The following is a 15,170-nucleotide window of genomic DNA, read 5'->3' as shown; positions in this document are numbered from 1 at the left end:
TGGGACGCATATATTTGTTGGCTTATGTTGACGATAGACTTTTGCTGTCCAGTCAGAAGTGTTTGGTATATATTTTTTTACAGTCTATGTATAGGACAAACAGAGCATGATGACGTACAACTAATGTTTATTTTGGAATCCGTCGAATGGGAAAACATAGTAGCAACATCTACCCCAACATCTACCCAAAGGGGAATTGTTCCTGGTCTCAGGGTAATGCATATAGTACATGTAAATCTGGGACAGCAGAATTCATATGATATATTACATCACGTTAGATTACAATGAGGTAAAACTTGTGTTACGAGTTTGCTAAATCTTATGAAATTGTACAAATTAGATTTAAGGTTAGGATGAAGTTTAGGCATAACTGTACTGGGGTTTAGGTTAGGGTTAAGGTGGGGCATAACAGTACTGGGGTTAAGGTTAGAGTTAAGGTGGGGCATAACAGTACTGGGGTTAAGGTTAGAGTTAAGGTGAGGCATAACAGTACTGGGGTTTAGGTTAGGGTTAAGGTGCGGCATAACAGTACTGGGGATAAAGTTAGGGTTAAGGCTTAGGTGAGGTTAAAAAATGAAGGATAGGTTAGTGTTAAGCCTACTTGTCACATAGCTTCGACCACAGCCATATAATTGTCTCCTTACCAGTTAGTGGATAGGCCTATTCATTTGTCAACAAAGGCTCACACTCAACATCAACTAAACATTGAGACCCAGGTCCTTATCAACTTGTGTATTCCTTTATCATTTGAAAGCGATACCTACTGTATATTTGTCTCCAGAAATGTATCCCAAAAAGACCAGATAATGAATGAGACAGGCAATGCAAAAAGACCAGATAATGAATGAACAAGAAATAATCATTGGGGAGGCGCTGACTCTATCAGCGGGAGTGCACCAACAATAACAAACTATTTGTGAGGTACTCCATTCCAAATAACATCTTTCACTTTATACTGTGATTAGCATTTCACTGTGTTTGTATTGTGGTAATCTTACAAATGGCACCTTTCAGAAAGCCTGTATGAAGTGCCTACCTTAAACAAATCCAATTCCAGTAATGTTGGCAGTGGGGCTTTAGGTAGAGATGTGGTTTTGCCTTGAGATGATGACTGACCATTAGTGTCCAGTACTGTTCTGGAGGTAGGGCTGAAGTGGTTCCACCGTGTCAGTGAAGAGGACAGCGCTCTGGGGCTGAAATGCTTCTTCCTCCGTGACATGCAGAAACAAAAGTATTTGGGGTTGTATAACAGAACAAATACGTTTCTGGGTTTTATCTCCAGGATTGTGTTCTAGATTGTGGTTCAGAGTTCTCTGGCATCCGGGGGCCTTGTGAATTGGTAGTTATGTACAGAAAAGGGTAACGACAGACTTTTTTTTATTGCAAACAGACCTGAAAATCTGTGAATGTAGTGCAGCCTTGGAAACATTTGACTAATTAAAATGTTTTTTGTAATATACAAAATGTTTTTTTCAGAGCTAAAGCTCTTTAACCCAGATGATGTCTCTGTCTCTCTCACTGCTTCTTTACTCTGAGAGTGACGTATGGTAAGACTAGATATGTGAGAGAGATCCCATCTTCTATCCCAGTCTACTAACTGCAGCCTGGGTATCCAATCCCATCTTTTCCAACAGGCGGAAAGCAGTGGTTGAGCAACGGTAGACAATGAAACCCTTAGTCACTTAGCTTGGTAATGAGAAGCAACCTGTCATACTGGGGGCAGGAGAGGGGGGTGGTACTCTAGAGTGACCCCGCCCTTCCCTGGTCACCACCCATGTTCAACTGCAGAAACCAGCTGTCTGTGGTGTCTGGTTCAGGGTTCACGCTCAGGCTAGAGCTTGACTTCACCCATGTGCCCTTCATTTGTTGGGCCTCTCTCCCCTGGGCCTACTGAGGCCCGCCTTAGCCGTTGAAAATTAACGGGACTGAATCTCTGTGTGTGCGTTAGCCTACCTGCTACTCACCAATCAAATAACTACTGTAGGCTCTCAGGAGGCCGTCGCTGTGTTTTCCCACGTTTCCCAGCTAACCACGTTGTTTTGCTTTTCTCACCCATTAATTGGATCGTGGCAGGCCCTCGGCGCGCTTCTGATGTCTTATGTAAAGTGTTGTGTTTCTACTGTTGTTAAGAGAGCAGAACTCCATTACTGTTTAAATGACTGGTGTGTTACGATCTCGGCTTCTGTGTTTCTCATGTACTTGTTAGCGGGTCTATTTTGAGGCATGAATGGCCCCTTTAAGGGAAATGAAGCCTGGCCATACCGCACAGCGAAAGGAACCAGAACAAATCCATAGGGAGCCATGATGAGAATTCATGCGGTATCTCTAGACCACTGGCATCTGTGTGAAGATGAAAATAAGTAAATATACTCAGGTACCTCTACACATGTGGAGGTGATATTCAAATCACTGTGGCCTGCCAGAGCTCCCGCCGGAGCTCATATCCCTCCAGTTTCTGGTCGTAGCAGCGGCCTGTCCTATCCGGCTTTTTACGGTTCCCACCCCTTAATCAGGATCCCTACCAATGGAGTAGCTGATTGCTACATTTGATTAGCCGGGAATGTTGGCACTACGTTGTGCTGTGTGACCTTCACCAGCTAGCTTTAGCCTAAGGAATTTACGGTCTTCTGTGGGATGTGAATGTATTAAAGGAGTGTGGCAATTCACAGCACTACATGGAAGACCGTTTCTCAGTCACAAATGTGAGCCTACTGAGTGTTCACTTTGACTTAGTTTGTGTAAGCATGATTCGTCATTCACTGTGGAATCTATTTGGTTTGGAAGTTGCTGTGCGTCTTCCCTGTCATCCTGCTCAACACTTTTCAGTGGAATCGTTATTTTTTAGGCCTTCTGTAAGGGCTGGAAATGGTGCAGACTTTTGTTCTAGTTAGGCAGTAAAACACCTGATTTTACAAACTTTTATTCAATCAGGAACTCTCTTGAATGGAAACACCCAGTACCTGAACTTGGCAATCTTACCCTCTTAGTAAGTGGAGGCTTTTATTACAGCTTTCTGAAAAACCTCTGTTGGCTAAATCGTTGCTCTCCTAACTTTGCCCATAGCCCATACTGGGGTGAGATTAATTTCTGCCTAGAACTCGAAAGTATATCTGAATAATGTGTCTTTAGTACATCTGGTGCATGTCAAACTGCTTAGCATAGCAAACTGCCATATTGAGGTCATTCATCTCACTCCATGGTCTCCTCACCTGAGTTCTGCATTAATTCCCCCTCTTATTAATCTTGCTTTTCCATTCAAGTGTGATTACTTCATAAATGCAGTTGAAGTACCCCCTACTACCAACCAGTAAACAGCCGCAACGTGATTCATTGTATGGGTGTTGGGCATGTATATGAAACAAATTTGCCTAATATCTCCATATATTGCACCCAATATCTCTCCAACCGTGTTTCATTCTTTCCTGCCTCGTCTGTTCAAAACTGAGGCCGCTTTACATTTACGTAATCCACTCACACTCTGACAGATGTAGCTGATGATGAGATGCAGCAGGAAGCCTGCTATGTGATGGAATATTCATGGGATGCTTTTTGAGGGTCGTGAGGGGTGAATGAGGAGAGTGCGAGAGATAGCGAGAGATGGAGATAGTGATGAAGAGAGTTTTGGAGAATTACAGAGGGTCGGTAGTTCTGCTCTGAACTCCTTTACCTTCTTCCTCCAGAGGTTCTGGATAATTAAAAACGCACCAGGCAAGTCTGTTAAGGAGCTCGGACACTTTGTACTGGCCTTTTCGTCTCTCATTCTCTGTTTCGGATTTCCTCCCAAGTTGACCCAGGTCTTCGTTCAATCCAATCCAGGCTGAATCAATTCTTCAGCCACGTTGGAAACAGAATGCGATGATGGTCAAAAAATGAATGGTGACGTACCGATACAGCATAAAGTAAAGTAACAATTCATTTCTAATTGAGGTTTAAAAACGTATTTTATAACCCCACCACATTCAACACCTTTTCCCTTTTATTTTGAAGGAAATAGTCTGTGTTATTACCAGTTTAGCCACAATACTTAGGGCCCCCACAACTGGGGACAGTGGAAGCTCTGCTTCCCCTGCTGTCAGTCATCAGGCATTCAAGCAGAAAAGCACTAGAATCCAATTAACTGTCCTAGATCCTTAAGTGTGGCTGCAGGGAGGAAATTGAAATGCGCCTTTTGATGTGTGATGGATAATAGTGTTAGTGTTTGGTCGCCAACTCAGCTGTGTGTCTGGGTGCTTGACTTAATGTGAGAACAACAAATACCAGTCTGTGTCCAGCCGAATCTTGTTTCCAGAGATCACAACACTGGCTGGCTGGCTACAACTCCCAATATCACAAGGGTTTGTGCTACTGGGCTTTTTCGTTTTTTTGCTGTTTGTTATCCGTTGTTCAAATACCCTTCAGAATGTGTTACAATTTTCTGCAATCTTTGTTACCTTTTTTCCTATGCCTCTAACCTTTTTAATTCTGCAATTATGGAAAATGGTCTGTAACCAAGCATTACTCTTAGTACAAATATAGTTTGATTTGCATCAATGCGTGCACATTAGTCTGAGTTGTCCTGTTTCTATTGCAGAGCTTTCACAATGTTTCCTTGATAACAGCACAAAAAATACATGCCAATGTCCAGCCAGTTTGTTTCCTCTAGAGCATTCTGTCCATTTAGGACACCCATCCAATTACATACCGTCCTTGTGTAAATGGTGCCACTGCTAAACGGGAGGCCTGCAGTGTCAGACTGACAGACACAAACATGCCAAGAACTGTCAGCCCCTGGGGGATGCTTCTCTCTGACCTCTGGCTGATGATAAGAGCCAGAACCCTGGAGACTGCAACACACACTGTCCTCTTGAGGATTGCTGCACTCCTCATTCATTCATGTATTCATTCATTCATTAATTTATTCATTCATTCATTCATTATTTATTGTAATTCTTTCTGTCCCTCTCTATTTGCTGTCTTCTGTCGGTCTGTCCCTTTTTACTTGCTATCCTTCTATCTCTGTCCCTTTCTAAAAGATGTCCTTCTGTCTGTCTGTCCCTCTTTACATAATGTCCTTCTGCCTGTCTGTCCCTCTCTTCGTGATGTCCTTCTACCTGTCTGTCCCTCTCTACGTGATGTCCTTCTACCTGTCTGTCCTTTTCTGCATACCGTCTTTCTGTCTGTCTGTCCCTTTCTACATGCCGTCATTATCTCTGTCTCTATCTACATGCTGTCCTATTGTCTTTATTTGTCTCTCCCTTTTCCATCTCTTCTTCTCTTTTCTCTGTCACCCCCCCATACGATCTGCCTCTCTCTGTCTCGGGTTCTGCCCCCCCTGACTGTCTGTGCCCCTCTCTGCTCTTTCCATGACCCCTTCAGTCCTCTTTTCTATTGAACCCTCTCTGTTTTCATGCTCCTGTTTTGATACTAGATTTCCTAACCCTCCCTCCATCCTCCTCTTTTCTGTTGCCCAACCTGTCATAGCGTGTGTGCAGACAGAGATGGTGACCCCCAGCTCGCCAATATTCTGTGAGCTCAGACAAAAGGGCGGGGTTTGCCACGAGAAGCCGCCCCCCGACTCGGTGCGCCTCGATCCGGGTGCTGGCTTGAGATCAGTCTCCGTGCCACAACTTATTCGTGGTGGACGGAACGGGTCCAACCTCCCACCTTCCTCGTTTGTTTTGCGTCTACCGACACGAAACGGCCCGGCGGATTTGTCTGATCTGTTTAGCGTGCCCAAAGCACACTACCGGCAGTACATATAGGGGTTCCTGGTTTCGTCAGACAGTGTGAACACTGGGACGGGGGACACGGGGCTTCTGCCCTGTTGTTTCAGCCTGTTGGACACCTGTTTTAACTGACTGGGAGAGAGATATGCTACAGAGCGCTAACGTGACAGCGCCCTCTCTCTCTGCCCACTCAAGGCAATGAGCCCAACGACGGAGGCGTAATGTAATATAATCTGTAAAAAAAATTATATATATATATTTATATCTATAAAGATGCAAGAGGGAGGAAGACAGAGCAGAGAAGTCTGTGTAATAGAGGTTGAGAGAAATTAGTAGAGAGCAGAGCTCTGTGTGTGTGTGTGTGTGTGTGTGTGTGTGTGTGCCCGCGCATGTGCCTGTTTATGCAAGCTCTATAAGAGCCTAAGAAACAGATTTTAGTGTGACAGTAGGGTGTGTGTTGTGTGACAGAGTTTGTTTTAGGCCCTAATTCATACCGGGGATTCACTGGGTTCTTTTTGTATCTCTGAAAACCAGGTTACCCACTTGCCTGTCACTTGGTGCAGTGCTCGTCAGCCTAAATTCCCTGCGGTGGTCCTAAAAATAACCACTAATGTTCTGAGAATGCAGTGACACCTGCGCTCAGCTTCAAAACCTATTTCGTTCTGTTGACACCACGATTGTTTTAATTCAGCTATAAAAAAAGCACGTCTAAGATCTGGTGTTTGTAGTGTGTTTGAATTTAAACCAAATGCGAGCTGTGATACACAGGAATGGTTTTAAAACTGCTCTTTGTATGTTGATGTTCTTAAGTGAAACCGGAGATTGAGAAGGTATTTAATTCCGTGGTGTGTGAACGGAGCGTGAAATTGTGTTTTCAACCGTTTCCGGTAGTGCTTCCCTTTCCCTGGCTTTACCTCCCAATGGTGTATTTTCAATACTACAGCAAAGTTCAGTATTTATATCCTGTAAGTTGGTGGCAGCTCAGTTGCCACTAGTTTGGGTGTTTCAAAGCATGTCGGCACTGTAATACTGTCACCAAAGCAGTGGGCTCCAAGTTAAAGGGACAAACTACAAAGAGAAAAACATTTGTAACATTCTAACAACACACTGGTTTGTTTCAAAAACTGAGTAGCTGACTTGGAAACAGCATGGTGCCTGAAATACCCGGATGAATAGATCCGTTCCCATGGGTGTCCAGTGTGAAAACGTTTGCACTCACTACTGTAAGCCGCTTAGGATAAGAATGTCTGTTAAATTGCTTTAACGTAAAATGTTAAAATAAACTGTCTCCCTCTTTAAATGACACTTAACTCACTGTGTGGTTAATGGACCCATCGAAACTGACAGGTACCAGTTAGGGAATTGTTTGTCTGTAACAGGGCTTGTACTGACCGTAGATGTCTTGTCAATATTTACCAGAAATGGCTAGCTGGGGAGACATTGGTGTGCTAGTTGCAAGCACATCAATGTGCTAAGATGTACTGTAAGTGTCAGGAGAGAAAGAGATTGTGAGGAAGCGGAGTCTTGTCTTTGAACTCGATTTGTTGCAGTGTTGTGTTGAGTGGAGAGGAGGAGTCATAAGTGGAGCTCTCTGTGTCATTTCTAGCTGAGTTAGTGTTCTTCCTTACAACTGAACCAGGGCCAGTTTCGCCCACATTGGTTGAGGGGGGGGAAGAAGATCCGATTCTGGATGTTTTTTTGTTTTTTTGTGCAGTGCAGTAGGGCGCTGTCCACGGTCCTGAGCCAGTGTGATTGTGTTCACATTAAAGAAACAAATGGACAGTGATTAACCATATGGCTTTATGTTAATATGCCTTTACAGTTATCCGTAAAAAAATATTCCAGGACAGTGCTGTATGTTTTTTTGCCTTATGGACAGAATTTAAGATTAAACCATGTAGAAGGAAAAAAACTGACCCTAGACCCACTCTTAATGGCAAACTCTCCCTAGAGTCTGGTGAGTAATGAACTTAAATTAATAAATGTGCTATTTTGAGCGAGGAGTATGTAGGCCTGTAAGAAGTGTGGAGAGAGTTGGACTGGAATGGGATTTTTCAAACTCCTTAACGAGTCTGTGTTTGTTTCTGTGTCTAGGGGTAATAATTGGCTGTCATGCATAACTCATTGTTCTGTCGCTCTGAATAGTCAACCTGCATTCATTCATCTTGCTTACTTTGTCCCTCTCTATACCTTTACATCTTTCTCACTTCACTTTCTCACTCTACATATTTCACCATTTGGCTCCTTTTGTCTCTCTCTTTGCTCGGTCCCTCTTTCTCCGTTGCTCTGTGTCTTTCCCTCTGTCTGTTTCTGTTGTAATCTTTCTTTGTGTCTGCCTCTCTCTTCATCTTTTCTATCTCCATCTCTCTGTCTGTATTTCACTCTCTGTCTGTCTGTTTCTATTTCCAACCCTTTTTTCCTGTCGGTCTCTCCCACCCTGTCTGTCTCTCCCACCCTGTCTGTCCCTGTCTGTCTGTCTGTCCCTCTCTCTCTGTCTGTCCCTCTCTCTCTGTCTGTCCCTCTCTCTCTGTCTGTCTGTCCCTTCCTCCCTCCTTGTCCCCCCTCCCTGTCTGTCTCTCCCTCTCTGTCTGTCCCTCCCTGTCTCCCTGTCCCTCCCTGTCTGTCCCTCCCTGTCTGTCTGTCTGTCCCTCCCTGTCTGTCTGTCCTTCCCTCTCTGTCTGTCTCTCCCTCTCCGTCTGTCTCTCCCTCCCTGTCCTTTTTTTTTCTGGTCTGTGTTTTTTTTCTTTTTCTGGTCTGTGTTTTTTTCTTTGTGCCTCCATCATTTGATCCTCTGGTTGTTTTGCCTCTCTACATGTGGCGTGTTCCCTTAAGTCCTTCCATCACTTTCCTTTTCTTCTTTCTTTCATTCTCTCTTTCTGTGAGATTGCAACCGCCGTTAGCAGACGTGACGTCAGTTAGTGTGCCTTCCTCTCACTGTCTGGTATTGACACTGCGTGTGTGTGCGTGGGTGTGTGTTTGTGTGTGTGTGTGTGTGTTTGACCATGCACACTCATGTGCATGTTAATAGCTTTAACACTTCCCTGTGTGTAAATTCACCCTGGGCTCCAGTTGAAATAAACAGCCTCACAGCCCATTCTGTCGTTTTTTTGCTGTGTTTTCCTCCTTCCATTTCCTTCACCTTACCCCCCCCCCCCCCCCCCCCACGCCAGGCTTCGGTTTGTGAGAAGGTGAGCGGAGCTTCACAGGGACACCAGTGGGAGCAGAGGGCAGGGGGTGGGAGAAGGGGGTGGGAGGAGGTGGCACGGGGCGGGGCTCAATAGCAGGGCATTGTGTCCTTGTGAAGAACACCCCGGGCCTTTCATTACCGTAATGGGCGAACGCCGTGGAAGAGCTCAGGGAAAACACCCAGGGAGGAACTTTGCTCATGTTCATCAAATCTTCCTCCTGACACAACACACTGCTTTCCCTCTCATCATCCTCATCTTCCCTGCCGTTACCTCGGCCAGATAGGACTGAAAGACACGCCTTAATTAAACTGCCGAATTAAACGTCAAAGCGCTGTAAGTCAATGAAATCACACCTATCGTTAAAGATGGCATGCGCTAATCAATGCTGTCTCATTCATTATCGCTTCCCAGCTAAGCTGAAATTGAGGAGTTAGTGTTTTTCTGGCTCTGAGACTTTGTTTGATTTAGCAAAGTTTATTTGTGTATTTGGGTCTTTTGTTCTGTCATTGTTTGAAACCCATCAGTGAACTAATACCAAACCTTGGCTCGAACAAAAGCCTACACAACCTCTAATAATAATGATGTGGGCGTTTAGAGTTTTTCCTATTTCACACATGTGAATATGTATTTGTGTGTGGAATGCAAATGCAAATGGTTGTCTGCCTGGGGATGAGAACTAGCGAAACCCTTCATTTACTGAACCAACCTTTTGACCTTTAGACTGCCTGCTGCCCCGTCTGAGTCAAAATCATTAGACATATGCAACAGTGTTTCAGTGCGTTATCTCGTGTATAGCTGATCTAGGACCTGCCGTTGGAACAGAACCACTGGAGTGGACGTGGTGTGAAGTCCTTTGATGTCGTCTGGCAGAAGACAAAGTGGGCACAGCAGCAGACTTGGGCCATGGGCAGAGAATCCGTGTTCTAGTTGCTCTGGTTAGCAGGGTCTTGTCACCATTACTGAATGAATACACAGTGGGCGTGCAGGAAAGGCTTTTAGTGGTGTGTGTGTGTGTGTGTGGCAACCCCACAGCCTGCACAGCTCTACTTCACCTCCACATCACACAATTTTCTTCTCTACAGGACTCTGCTCCATTCTATCTTATCCATCCATCTCATCTGTTCCAAGTGGCAGTTGTTCACTCCAGTGTTTATGTTTGCTGTGCGTGTGGGCTGTGCTCGATGGCCTTGATGTTTCTTTGTAACGGCTAAGCAGCTGAAACCACGGTGAGGGAGTATCACAATGTGACGCTTCCTGAATAGAGCCTCTGACTCACTACTGTGTGTGCGTGTGCGTGTGCGCGTGTGTGTGTGTGTGCGCACGTGCGTGCGTGCGTGTACATGTGTGCACATGCATGTTTGCGTGGGGTCGTTTTTTGTGCGAGTGTGTGCCCAAGGTGGATGGTTAAATACTGCGGACGTAGGTGGGAACTGGGTGGGTCGTGATTAGATGGAGAAAAACACGAAGGAAAAAATACAATCCTTCTTTCTTTGCGCTTGCAGACTTTAAGCCAGTCTTGAAACTGGGGGACTGCTGCTAAGCTTATAATGAGGAGATGAATGTCTTTTGTGGAAGATTCCTCATGGAAACTGGGTACTGAGAGGAACCCCATAACCGTGGGGGAGCTGTGATGAACTTTGCTGGTTGTGCTGTGGAAACCCCTCCCCAGTATGATCCAGGATGACACGGCGGGAGGGGAGAGTGGACAGGTGGGGAGAGAGACATAGGAGAGACGGTAAAAAGATATAGGAAAGAGAGAGAGGTAGAGAAAAATGAAATATAGACAAGAGGGGAAGGAGAAGAAAGCGAGAGAGAGAGAGAGAGAGAGAGAAAAGACAGAAAGAGAAAAAGGGCAACACAGCTAATTGTCTACCCGGAGCTCCCTTCACCCGTCTCTTTGGTGACGCCCCGACATTCTCCCACAAGTTCCCTTTACACACACACGCTATGCACACGTACACGCACACACACACACGCGCACACACAAATGGAGGGAACCCAGTGCTGCATTTCAGCTGCCTGCCTACGCTGATGCTGAGTAATAAATCATGGCATGGAATGGCTGGGCGCAGCTCGACATGTTGCCTGTGCTGTTGTGAACATACAGTGTTCAGCACTACAGTTCAGTGCGGCACATTCAGCTCGCTACAATGTCAGACGTCAGGAAGAAAGCAAAACGTCCATGTTGTTTAGGTCACGTAGCTGTACGCCTCAATTCCCGAACGGAGTCACGCTGCCCAACTTTTCCCTTTCTTAAGGGGCGTATAGCTTCGGCTGAACCACAGATGGGGTGGGACGTGACATCCACCTTTGGAGATTTGAAAATGTATGTGGCCGGCTGTGACACAGCGTGGGCCCCTGGTTGTAGTGGCGCGTCAGCACTGCCAGGCGGAGCACTGTGGCTCTGCGGAGGCTGGAGTGAACTATCACTTTACATAAACCCCCATATTTAGGAGAGTAGTAGCTAATGCTACTCGTGAGGAGCTGATTATGGATTGTGTGAAAACTGATAGCTCATTTGCATAGGGAGTTACATGTCACATTTTCTGGCCAATCCAGACAAAGGATGTTTTTACTCTGGCTGTGAGCGAAGGGGCGTATCAAATAGAGGTGTGATGTTCTTTGATACTCTGAATTTAGAACGCTCAAACGTTTAGTATCTAGACAACTTTCCCTTTGTAACAGCAGGACAAGATCACTTTGTTCTCAAACACTAGAAAAGCTAAGTGGTTTGTTTCGACTTACATTTGTATAACATTTTAAATATCTGTGGAAATGTATGTCATGACCATTTTTCCTGGTATTCTAAAAGCTGAACCAACCTTTTAAAAGCATTTTAAAAGCTTTGGTTTCTATATTGTATCAAGACAAACATATTCTGAGGTTTCCTAAACACGTTTTACTCTAATAATTTAATGAGCTATATTTCAAAATATATTTTTTATAATAACCAATATTTCACACCAGCATGCAGCAACACATTGGCCACAGTAACATAAAGTAAAGATTTTTTTTTAGTTATTTAGATTTTTTATTTTATTGTAATGACACCCTTTTGTGTTGTAATGACACCCTTCAATCCTTCAGTCCTTCAACGAAGGATCTTCAATCGACCTTCAATATTTTTCCAGTAGCGTAAATGAAATATAATTATCATATTGATGAAGTTGCTCCTCACTGGCTGGACCACAAAGGCCTGGCGTTTATAATGTTAAAGCTCCACTAATATAAAGCACCCAGATAAGGTGCACAGATTGCCCTGGAAGCAGTTCAGCTCAAATTCATGCCCCCACCTGTATTCAGTGTTCTCCCCATTCCCCCGTTCTGTGTGCTGAACTGGGCTGCGACATAGTTTACCTTTCAGACTTCCTGGCCTATCGGGAGAACATGCTCTAGCTCAGACAGCCTCATTTGGACATTCCTTTTGATGTTCTTATGTGGAGTTGTTGTCCAAAACATGAAAATGGAGCTCCTGAATGGCGCAGATTTTGAAATTCACTGCAACAAATTCAGAACCTGGTCGCAGCATATCAAGTCTGCCCAAGGGTCCTGCAGACGGTGGTGTAAATTGGCAATCCAGGGTCAAAGGGTAGGATTTTGGATAGGGTTGCCTTGTCTCAGTAGCCACTAGCGACTCCATGTGGTGGATCGGACGTCTGCAATTTGTGTTGTTGGTCAGACAATATGGTCTTCAAGCACCTACTGTTGGTGCTGGTTAGGGATGTCAAGTCAATGGCAACATTTTAAAAACACAACGGTACTTGTTTTCGTCCAGTACCGTAGGTACCGGGGATCCAAAACGTGACGGATGGCAGCAAGTGCAGCTCCGCATCGACTCGTCCAAAAGACAAACAGTGAGAGTCGCAAACTTTGCGTTGGAGGCGGATGATCAGGGAGTAATACATTTGCAAAAAAACACTGTTCAGTCTGTGTCATCTGTTATCAAAATATACCGTCAGCGTTTTAAACATTTCCGGGCTAATGTCCTGTCACCATGTCAGTAAATTGAAACTACTGCTTGCACTCTGAGTGGAGGTGTGTGTGTGTGTATATGTTTGTGCGTGTGTGTGTGTAGCTGTTACTGTTTTTTTAAGTACATGGGATTTATTGTTTTGTTTTAGTTTCTTACTGTGGTATCGAATTGGGTATTGAGAATCGTGGAATTTCGCTAGATTTGGAATCGACTACAATATTTCTGGTATCGTGACATCCCTAGTACCGATTAATACTTCCTGATTGAGTAAGCAATGAGATAAGAAGCAAAGAAGCAAAATGTGCTTTTGGAGGACACATCTTGACTTGTCAGCTCTATTGAACCCACTTGGATTTGCTGTGATGAGGCAAGGCCATAATAATGACAAAATAAAATAGTGATTAATTAATATAAGCAAAATAATGTTATAAAAACAGGCAAGATTAAGTTCCATTAGTCACAGAGGGATGTCAACCATTTAACCTTTATTTACCCAGGTAAGACAGTTGAGAACCACTTTTAACGGTAACAAAGCAACACATAAAGATGTAAAATGTCTAAATGTAAATAAACAAGTAAACCCAATATACTCAGAAAGAAAAAAACACCCCCCCACACGCACACACACTCCCCTCTAGGGTGTTGATAGGTTTTGAGGGTGCTGGCTAGTCGATCGCTAGCCATGCAGGGTGAACCAGGGCGGTGGAGGTAAACTTGGTAAGGCGTATAGTGGTTGTCATGGGGACAGGGTTTCACCCCACCTCTGACCCCTGTACTGGCCTTTTCTGGGTTGTGATGTCTGAATCAGATGGGCCAGGTTTCTGCTGGGCTTTTCTACATCATTTCACACTAGATTTATTCCTCAGTGTCTAGTCTGACTCTTCTAACTCCAAACTCACACATGATTTCACACTCACAGTGGTTCCCTCCAGTACTTAGATTTTTTATCTGTCTGGTGGGGGTTTCTCCCTTCTTTATATTATTTATGCAACACGGCTCGAATCTTGAAGAATTACTCAAGGATAATTTTAAATTCAGAATTATGAGCTCTTCTGCAGCTGTACCATCTGGATGAAATACACAGTAATCTTTTTTGCCTGACCTCAAGCGATCAACTTAAGTCAATGAAGAGTCAAGATTCCTTTATGACCTTTATGAGTTTTCACAGGTAACTTTTCTCAAGGAAAAGAGAAAAATTCAAAAGTACATTTCTCTGTTGATTTATTTTAAAGGAAAAAGGGGGTGAACACACATCAGGTGCTGGATAAGCAAACAAGTGTGAACAAATGAAATTAATGCACCTGTGTTACCTGTTATACAATATACCCATACAGTGCTGTTAAAAAGTATTTTATTCCTGTCAGATTTGTCAGTTTGTCAGTTTTTCATGAAACTTTTGCTGCTCTTTGACAGAGAATGTCAGGTCTTTAACCAAAACATAATATTAAATACATGGGACCATGATGTTGTTTAAAAGTCTCTCACTTGCTGAGGAGGAATTTTGGCCCACTCTCCCATGCAGACTTACTTGACATGCCTGGACATTTCTGGGTTTTTGAGAATACACTGCTCATTGCCATTTCTCACTTGGAGCATGGGTGTGGATCAGAATATGATCATGTATTGTATTGCATTGTATCATAAATCATGAGCTTCCATTCTGCTTTCAATCTTGTACTATAGGCCCCACATTTTCACTTGTCTGTTGTTTGTCTTAAAACAATGTAGTTGTTCTCTTACCCATTGCAGTTTTTCAAATGAAATCAAATACCTTGCTTTTAAAACCTTTAGAATGGAATTGGGACTAGGGCATTCTCAAAACTATACAGCTCTGGAAAAAATTAAGAGACCACAGCACCTTTTTCTTTCCTTTCCAAAAAAGTTGGACCAACAACACAAAAAACGTTTTGGGAAAGGAAAGAAAAAGGTTCAGTGGTCTCTTAATTTTTTCCAGAGCTGTATATGTTTTGCTTTTAAACCATTCTGATGAAGATTTGACTGTGTGTTATGTATTATGTTCTTGCTGCCTGACCAAGGTGTTTCAGCATACTGAATGGATGGCCTGCCATTCTAGACTTTTCTATTACAGAACTAAATTCATGGTTCCTTGTAAATTGGCAAGACTTCCAGATACTGGACGGCAAGAAAAGCATTCTCAAGCCATCACTCAACTACCACCACGCTTGATCATTGTTATTAGGGTCATACTGTGAAATGCAGTGTTCGGCTTTCCCCAGACATAGCCGCACCTACAAACGTTTCGCTAATATGGAATATTATTTGCTGTTATACAATAATATGCAT

General features: G+C 43.8%; 1 protein-coding gene across 3 annotated transcripts in view; it reads left to right on the top strand.

Annotated features, from left to right (window-relative positions):
- tbkbp1 (TBK1 binding protein 1) overlaps positions 1 to 15,170 on the top strand; it is a 47,752-nt gene that overhangs the window by 806 nt on the left and 31,776 nt on the right. The window lies entirely within an intron of this gene.

Source organism: Esox lucius, chromosome 5, assembly GCF_011004845.1.
Source record: "Esox lucius isolate fEsoLuc1 chromosome 5, fEsoLuc1.pri, whole genome shotgun sequence".
Lineage (NCBI taxonomy): Eukaryota > Metazoa > Chordata > Actinopteri > Esociformes > Esocidae > Esox > Esox lucius.
Note: the sequence above shows the minus strand (reverse complement) of the source record. Positions and strands in the feature narration are given on the sequence as shown.